This window comes from Struthio camelus, chromosome 1 (genome assembly GCF_040807025.1).
Source record: "Struthio camelus isolate bStrCam1 chromosome 1, bStrCam1.hap1, whole genome shotgun sequence".
NCBI classification, from domain to species: Eukaryota; Metazoa; Chordata; class Aves; order Struthioniformes; family Struthionidae; genus Struthio; species Struthio camelus.
In genome coordinates, this window is record NC_090942.1 from 71043167 (window position 1) to 71053203 (window position 10037).

Genomic DNA, 10037 nt, shown 5'->3' on the forward strand with positions numbered 1-10037 from the left:
TCTGAAAGATGTTCCAAAACTGGTGCTTTTAACAGCTCTCTGTGGCAGGGGGAAAATCAAGCCCATCTTCTACCTCCTGTTAACCAGGCACTTACACTGTGTCATATATCCCAGGGGAAACAGAAAGACTGTCTAAAATTCAGAATAGCTATATTTCTTATGGCCGGTAGCCCTCTAATGTGCTCAGCACCTCCAGCTTGTTTTGACTGCAGCAGTCAATAGGGATTGTGGGCTGTCTGCGGTTCATAGAAAGCAGTAAGCACTGTGCAGGACTGGGTTGTCAAGTATACATTTGCAGCCAGAGGTGACTTTCTTTGGGGGATTTGCTGTTGGTTCGCTGAGGCTGCAGCAAGCCTTTTGTTAAAATGTCTGCCAGCAGTGTCAGCTTCTTCTTTGTTTAGCCGGTCTAACGCCAAACTCTGTCTAACCTATTTGGTGTATTGGCCCTGATGTCCTCAGAGTGGCTGGATGTTGTGATTTCAGCACTGTGTGTGTTTTCCAGTGCTCTGTCACCGCAGACCCCCTCTGCCCACCCTGTGGCTTGTGATGCAACAGTGCTCGTGGCGCTGGCACAGAAGGAAAGATGAAATCCCACAGCAACTGCATCACAGCCTTGGCTTGAGCATGCTGGCACTTAGGGGAAAGAAACAAGGACAACAAGAAAAAACAAGAAAAGTAAGAACTAACCTTTTCCTGAGCACTTTCCTGCCGTGTAGTATAAAACCACTGGGCTGAAGCTGATTGACCAGGTCCTGGAATATTGTTCTAAGCTAAGAAAGTGAGGCTGGTTAAAATGCTTTTTGGCATTGTTTATACTTTTGCTCAGTCACTGTGCGTGACCCTCTGGGGAGAGATGAGCTTCCAAGAAGCGGTAGTCACAGTCTGACATTGCCACAGCATTGGGCAAGCAAGATGCTCAAAGGGATGTATTTTTGGCTCCTCTATTGGGCATGTCTGGCAAGGTTTCAGTAGCATGGGCTGCTGGGTGCCCTGAGTGGCAGGAGGCCACAAACCATCTGTGCTGGTCACCGCTGCTTCCAGCCAGCTCTGAAATGGCTGGAGACAGCCTCTGCGTGCTGAAGCTTCAACTGGTCCGAGGAGCAGGTGGCACCGGTGCCTGGATGGGTTTTAGAGAGGGCGGCAACTGCAAAGGGCAGAGGGCAGGGGAAGGGTGTGTGAGGACACACAAAAGGAAAGACGTGAGGAGACCAAAAATGAAATGGAGGAGACACAAAGGAAACATGAGAGGAGAACCAATGCAGAAGAAGATACAGGAGGAGAGGAACAGAAGGGGACACTTTTGGGGACACGGCTGGAGATGCACTCTGGGGAGGGGTGCTCTTTGCAGAAGAGGCACGCCTCAGATGGACCACGGCCACAGGCCACCCACACTAGAGCAGGGACAGCCCAAGGGACCGCAGCCGTGGACGACCCGCACTGGAGCAGGGACACCTCAAGGGACCATGGCTGCAAGGGAACCCATACCAGAGCACAGCAAACATAAAAAGCAAGGAGCAGTGCAAGGAGAGCGTGAGAAGCACAGAGAGGCAGAAAAAAAACCATTTGGCCCTGATGCCACCCTCCTGCACGGCCTGTCAGCCCACCAAAGGGATTGGGAGGGACGGAGGGTGACACATGGCAAAAATGAGGGGAACTGAGCCTGGGAAGGGAGGAGGAGAGGTGCCTGGGCTGAAGCTGAGCCTGGGAAAGGGCAGGAAGGGTGTTTCCCTATGTGATTAATTGTTTATTTCATTTTTGTTTCTCAATACCCAAATCAGTAATTAAAAGTTTATGTTAATTGGCAACAAATTAAATGAAGTGAAATTCCCCTGGTCAAGACTGTTTTGCCCATGACAGCTCCCAGGGAAGCTGCAGCCAGTCTGGCTTTGAGGCTGTAGTAGCTACTACTACTATACATCAAGGAATCGCTGGAGAGTCTCTGGCATGTGAACCTGAAACTATCTTGAGGAGGAAACTTTTAGCTTAGCAGAACCAGAGGAAGTTAGGATATTTAGAGCTACATCAGATGGGGTGATTTGGTCATAAAAAGAAGAGTAACTTGCCAACAAGTGGGCACTCGAAGGCATGCAAGACAGGAAAAGATAGTTAAGAGAACTGTGCCAGGCAGCAGGGAGCAGATCCCGGCAGGCAGTGGAGGAGGTGCTGACAGCAGATAAAGGCAAAGCAAGGCATGTCCGTGGTAGTCCCAAAGTATGATATGGTTACATTTTCTTCTGAGGCTTGTCTACACAAAAATCTCACACTGTTTAGAAAAGATTTCATTTTGTCAATGCAAATGCCTTTTTTGGACAAATCGCAGTTGAAGTATGTTGTATTTTGATTTAGCTTACATCTGTTCCTTACCCACTTCAGTTAAACAGTAGAAAGCACTCTGCAGCAAAATAACATGTATCCTCCCACAGAGCTAGCATTTAACAGCTATTTAACAGCATCAGTTTTTGAACTGGTTTAATTAACCTGCAACTTCCTTGCACTGGCCAGGACTGGTTGTTGCCAAAGCAAAAGCATGCCAGTATCTTTTTGTGTTTTTTCTCAAATCTGTAAAAAGAAAGCTTCTGATAATAGACTGGAGAGGGGGACTAATGTGGGACTTAGCAAATAGCTTTGCTCAGTTTTCTCCAGATGAAAATCCAGCGCTGTGGAAAGAGCAGGTACCAAAGCACCAGCAAAGACCATACCTTTTCAGTTGTTTCTGTGGAAGAGTGGGCTTTGGCATGAGGGGATAAGCAACTTAAGTAGGAAGGCCACCAGGGCCAGCCTCCAAACCCAGCTGGAGAAGTTGCTCATTCCAGACTTACATTCCTGTTCAGGGTCTATTCGTAGGCATGGTTATCAAAAGAACAGCGTTTTTCTCTCGTGTATGCAGACTGTAGGTTCTTCCAAGCTCATCACTTTTGAAAACAATCTGCTCTTTTTCATAATAAGCGGAGGCTCTTGTCCTGGCCAAAAATATTTTCATGCTCTGGTTCAAGTTTCAGCTATCAGCTGTGTCTAGTTCTGGCAAAAAAAGGGGGTGCTTAGAATGCCTTAGGAGCGAAGGAAGGTGTATGTTTTCCATTTGTGAAACACAAAAGTGTTGAAAATATTTTCCTCATGTTTAAAATACAAAACAAAATGAAGCACACACTAAAATGAACGAGATCATTTTGATAAGGAACATCATGAAAAATACCACTGTGGAAGCTGTGCAGAATTAGAGCTGTGTGGAAATTGCTTTATAACCTGAACTCATACCCAGCCGAGCAGCCGAATTGTTTCCGAGAGCGAAATCACTCCGGGTTTTGTGAATGTGAGGGCAGAACTTTGTGTGGTCTTTCTCCTGTCACAGAGCAGGACCCATGGGCCACAGGGGTATTTAGTGTGAATGTGGAAGGTCCAGTGCTTCTCAGAAATGTTTGGCTTACTGTCCTGCATTAATCTGTGGATCCGCACAGTTATTTTGTTGTGTGCTTCAACGTTGCTGTAGGTAGGTCAGGCAGGCTCCCCCACTCTCAGCATCTGTCTTTTCCAGCAGTAATTCAGGCACATGCAGGGAGGAGGCTGGGAGCTGCATAAATTGTTCTGGCAGCACAGCAGCATCTTGCTTCCAGTTACTATCTCATCTGGGAACTTTCACTTGTCTTGGGGACTCTTGCTTGTCCTGCAACCCAAACATGCCTGTAGCCCAAGGGGCTGCGGAGAGATGGTGGCTCGGTGCGCATTGCTGCAGAAGCCAGGACTGTTAATTTGGCCACAGTGTGTTCCCAACTGCCCCTGGTAAACTAGATGCGACCCAGCAGACCCAGGAAAGTGGCTTCTGCACGTCTGAAGTTTATGAGCACCTAATGCTTAGAAAGACAAGAAATCTTGGTCAGATAGCATAGGCTGCATTTTATAGTGTCCCCTCAAAGTATTATAACAAAAAAGAGACATACTTCCTTTTCAAGATGTGGTTTATCAGATACACGCTACTTCTGCAAATGCCTTCTTAAGAAAGACAGGACCAATATGCCCAGATTTCATTCTCATACAGCTTTATTGAATTGATCTCAGCTTAGTGACTTAATTGGGAGATTGCAGATGCAGACACTGGTAAAGAGAAGAATAATGTCAGCAGTACTGTTTAAATAAGTACTTCACCTATTCAGAGTGCCAAATATTGGATAGTGCGAAGTGTCTCTGCGAGACAGAAAGGTTTGAACATTATTTTTTCCAATATACAGAAGCAGATCCTGAATTACAGGCAAAATGACCTCTGGCAGGTTTTTCTGTGGACAGCTAGGTCTAATAGCAGTAGAGAGGAACAGACTAACTCTTAATCATAAAAACAATGGAAATCAGACACAAAATGCTTTAAATGAATAGCTTTTCATGTGACTAAAATAGGTATGAGATGAAAATGAATTCTGGGAAGTTGGATATCGTGGCTCCTCATCCATGCATGATTTCTAACTTTTTACTGCTAGCTCATTCATGCTCCCTTTTCATTAAAGAAATGGGGGGAAAAACATGAATTAACTTGTGACATATAGCTATTTATATGGGGTCTTTACCCCATATAAAGTTGCCTAGAAAACTATCATATAAAAGGAAGGCTTAATTTTGTTGCTTCTGTAAGTCGGGAGTAACACCACTGAATTGTGAGAAGTTACAGTAAGGTATAACACTGTGACTCAGGCCTGCTGTTGTTACCGTCCAGTCATGACACATAGGACAGAATTTTTATACAGGAAACTCAGTTTTTTGCTCTTTTCAAAACCAGACTAAACATCAGTCAGGCTTGTTTTGTAAACTGGTATGGTGCAAGAAAGCCCCCTATCACAGAAAGAAACCAGAAGAAGTGCAGGACAAATCTTGGCAATTTTTAGAGTGCTTGGGAGAAAACAAGCATAACAGATAGCACTGCACGCACTGAGCTCATGATTAACCCTGTGTTCCCTTTTCATTGTAAAGGTTCACTGAGGTAAAAAAATTCTAAGCAGTTTTTCCAAGGTGAACCATTAATTTGTGATAGACTAGTGCAAGGAAACAAATACATCTTTTGTGTGTTACTTGTTCTCACCATTCTCTCCAGTAACACTGGAGTTCCCTTTTTTTGGTTTTGGTTATATACACTCAGATTCTTATGCTGTCACTCTGCTCTAATATCAGCACTATCCCGTCTGTTTTTAACTAACTTATCACGTCCAGACTAGACACCGCCCTGCTGCCTTATTTTTTCAGAGGAGCGCCTTTTAAATTATCACTCCCCAAACAGTTTCTTACTGACGTCCGACATCTGCAGCACTTTGTTTATCATGGAAAAAAAATTAAAAAGCAGATTCATCATGTGATTTTCCTTGCTTTTGATACTGCTGCAGTAAGTTAACTTGTACAGTATTACAGTTAAAAAACAGTGAAATGCCCCAACCCCAAACCTGTAATGTAAAATACTCCAAATCCACAATATTTAGAAGTGAACCTTGTAGATGTTTACAAAGTTTCGTGCTCTAGAAGTGGGATAACCATTGGCATCTGGCACAGCTTCTTTTGGAACTTTCTGAGTGCTAGAGGCGGCACCTGTTAATGTGGGGTGGATGCCTGCGCATCCTCACTTTGGATGGGTTAGTGCCGAGCCAAGGGGAATTTGCTGTGGTCCCTCCACTCTCTGAAGCACTGTTTGAATAATCTTACATTTGTTTTAGAAAATACATCTAGTTTATCTAAGCATATAGCATGCGTTTTGGAAAAAAACGATTCCCTGCAGAAAATGTTTAACCATATTTCATTAAATTTAAATTCTTTCCTTCACAGCACTGTGTTCCACACACTTCCCTGTAGTATCTAGGCACCTGTTGTGATAAGGAGTCTATTTTAAGATCTCTTAGGGCTGTCTTCCTTTACTTTTGTAATGGTTTTGAGGGCATAGAGAATGCAAGTTTTGTTCCATTTTGTATGTTTGTCCCAGTTTGAATGTTTTCAGCTTGGGATAGGCAGAAATAGAATAATTTTTTTAGGCTAAGATTTCAAATGAATACACAGATGTCATGTGTTTTACTTCAGAACAATGTTTCTGGATTTACCCAGGGACTTTTTTATTCCTCAAAGCAAAACCAGTTAACACTTCAGAATAATGTTACCAGTACCTAACAATAGGGACTACATCAGAAATTCCGTTCTCAGGCTTGGATTTGAAATATGATGCCCCACATAGCAGCTTCCTTCCATCTGTTTTGCACATAATAAAATGAATGTTTCTATGTATTTCTATTTCCTTATTCAGCCGTTAAGAATTCAAAAAAACTACTTCATTACTTAAAGATTAGAGCAATAATTCTGGTGACAGATGCAGGGTTAGTTTAAGTGCTTACACACTCACTTTTCTTTTGTTTGAACCAACTTTTTCTCCGCGTCATGGAGTCAGAGTGAAAAAAAGAAAAAAAGTAAAATTTTTTTTACCTTGCACATGGATTTATGCTTCTGGTTTTGACATGAAGAGAATCCACTCAGATGCTTGTTATGAATTGCCTCCATACCCAAACAGGATGAAAGCTCTACCGTGTTTGCATATTGAAGCCCTATTTCCCAGGGGCAATAGAGCTCAAGCACTATTCAAACAAAAGGTGACATATCCTGCGCTGAGGAGCTTGGATTCTAACTCAGTGACTTACGGGTGTGCTAGGTATGCCTCACTGCTCTGTCAGGTGTACCCCTGAATTCTAGGTAATCATTGGTTTGGTTTAAGAAATGGTTATGGGATATATTGGCAAACAGAGGTAGGTGCATGATGAAAAATTGCTGACGCATAGGCATGCTTGAGAGAAGAAAATGCTGAGAACCACTTGTCTGATTAATGCGAGACGCAGCGAGTGGCTGTAACAAAAACGCAGAAGTAGGACTGGTGTGTCCTTGCCCCGTACATGCTCGCTGAGCTCTGATGGAGAAGGCTTTATTATCTTTGTATAGAGACCGAGGTCCGGTCGGGTGGTATAAATTAGAGCTGTAATAAGGACGTTGGGCCAACAGGACTCTGCAGCAATTTGTGGGCTGTGGCTGTGGCCTCAGAGACAAGGGAAACGGCTTCCAGTACATCAGTTCCTATGAATTTGTATGGCACTCAGCTAAATAAGTGGGTTTAGGGTGTAAGCTTGGGTGAAAATGTGATATTGATATTTTGGGAAGTACAGTCTTTCTGGGATGGAAAAACTGAAGGTGACTGGGAAAAGAGTGAATAAAGGAGTTATTAAATCAGTATAACTGAGCGAGCAGAGGCGTAAAAAAGAATCGGTAAGGAAAGTGAAGGTATGGATAAGACAGGTGCGGTATCCCTCCCTGGTAGCACTGTCCTGCTAACAGGAAGGTTAACGTACACTGCGAGCTTTCCATGACCTTTCCATATTGCGGGTGATTTCTTGCAAGTTACAATGCTTGTGTTTACTTCATGCGAGAAGAGAGAACCAGTGTTTTGGGACGGTGATGGCCAGGGAGGTGAATTTAGTCAGACTGATTTTATGATGTTACAGTTCTGGATATAGGGGGACCTGTTTGAGAAATATGGGTCTATTTACTCTTTGCATACAGTGTTTTATACTCCCAGACCTCTCTCAATGCAAGTTAGCCTTGAATGGAAGTGGGCCATCAGAAAAGCTGTGGAGAAATGATTCAGTCATAGAAGTGTGAAATAACAACAGCATGGATAAAAGAGAAAAGACAGGATCTAAAATGTTTGTGGAGGGAAAACTGTGAAGAGTTGAAAATGGCCTGAATGTGCTGGCATCAAAAAAAGGATGAGGATTCCTTGGGCGCGCATCTAGGCAGCAGAGAGCATGGGTGTGCTGTTGGCAGCAGCCGAAGGTGGAAGTTTTACAGTAGTAAACAGGAGGAAGAATTAGCAGGTTTCAGAGTTACTAAAGAGTATGAGGATTTGATTACAGAAGCTTCTTTTGAAGTTGAAATTATGAATGAAGACAGCTCATACATCAAATAATATTAACTAATGAGCTCAGAGTGTTCTGGAAATTACTATGGGTAGGTCTGCAGTGCTTTATGGCAAATACTTGATCTAGCTTTGAACAAGGCAGCTGTTTGGTGAACAAATACCAAGCACATAGAGCATGATCACTGGAGAATGCTCCTGTTTGCCATGGTTTTCATCAATCATTTATCTGCTTTTCTTCTTTCTAGTTCTGTTGTCTTCTGTTTCTGCCTTGGTCTCCAGACCTCGATTTGATTTGATGCAGTTGAGCCAGTGCCCTGGCGGAAGCTTATGTGTCAAGGAAAAGCTTCCTAAACTGCCTCTGCTCTAAATGTTCCAGCTACAAGCATCTGTTGTAGCCTGGAAGGGTTCCAGGTTAGAGACCCTGAAAAACATAGCCCAGCTGCTGTAAAAGATTAACACTGCCAAATGAGTATCGCTGTCTGGAAGAAGAGTAACAAACAGGGATATGGCTTGGACTCTTTGGTCCTTGTGTAGTTTGAAACTTGAATCACAGTCATTTGGCTGTTTTTGCAATATTAATAAAATGATCTTCTTGTAAGACTAATGGTGATAAGAAATCTGTATGTAATGGCCATGGAAGTCCTGGCTTGTGCCACTGGTTACTGTCTAGTGACTTGTGGCTATGACTGCATAATAGCATATAATGTATCCTTCTGTTATTTGTATTCTTAATGACTGAAATACAGCCCATATGCAGTGCTTAGACTCTTGAACAGCTATTTTTCTTTCCATGTCTAGCATGTTTGGTCTTCTTCCCTGCAAAGTCAATTCACCAGTCTCCCTGCAATGCCTCCATAAATCAAAAATTGCATCACTAGTAGGTTCATACAAGAAGAGACAGGCTTGATCTGACTGGGAAAAGGGTGACTGCAGGTGTATGCTTATGCAATGGGATGTGGGAGCATTTCTGTTTACCAGCTGGAGCTGATGGGTGGAGAAATAAAACTCTTCAGATGCGGTAAACTTAGAGTACTACTTTGATTACATAGGTAGTCTGGCTTTCTAATGTAGGCTTTGGCTTAGATAAAGTTGATGATAGTGATGAAAGGTAACGGTCGAAGATAGTGGGCGAGCTGAAAAGGTTAAGTGCCGCTCACATCCAGTGGAAAGCAGCAGATTTTATTTTTCTTTCTGTGCAGTACACTTAAGGTTGGGGACTGATAGGATTTAAGAGAAAATATTGTTAACATCTCTATTTGCTCCAAATTTTCTTACAGCTCCTGTCTGTTCTTTTTCTATCTGAATCTGAAACCGTTGCCTTCCATTTTCATGTCCTACAATTTCAGCATATTAAAAATGCAAGATCACCTCTTCTCTCTCCTTTGTAAAGAAGGTGGTAGCAGAATGTGGTATCCATTCAACTTGTAGCACTTGTCACTTTAAATTATGGCTATTCAAGGGCAAGCATTCAGAGAAGAAAATATGTATCTGGTCATGTGTGGAAAATGTGTTCTGCTGTTTTTAAATGAAATCGGATCTATTGCAATAGAGGCTGTAAAGGACACCACCTTCCCATACCACTTTTGTCCACTTCTTGCCAGAGCTGCTCAGTCCACTTGTTTTTGATTATTTTGAATCAGAATTACAGCTTGTGGGTATGAGAATAGCTAAGATGATTTGCAAGTTCCCAGACTCAGGTCTGTTCTTTCTGGTGATTTCATCATGAGTAATGAGATTTTGGACCCTTGGTGGAGCCAGTCTTACCAAAAACAGAAGGCCCTAAAACCAGAAGAAAATGTGAGCCTTGCTTGGGGAAAACCCCATCTCACTGTCTCTGTGCCCTGTTTCCTCCCCTCCTGGAAATGAGTAAGGCGCTGTTGGATGTGAACTGAAGGCATTTCCCACCTTCCTTCTTCCGGAGAAGGTTCTGGGCAGGAGAGGAGGGAGCAGAAAGGACCCAGAGTCTGAGGGCAGCCCAGCTCCCTCCTTTGCCTCTTCCCTGCTGCAACAAACGGGTCAACCTGCTTCGTCCCTTGTTTTTGCACTGCCTAGCCTGCACAGTGGGAGAGGGGAAGACGCCCTGGAGTTGCCTGAGGCGCAGAGGTGGATGGAGGTCTAT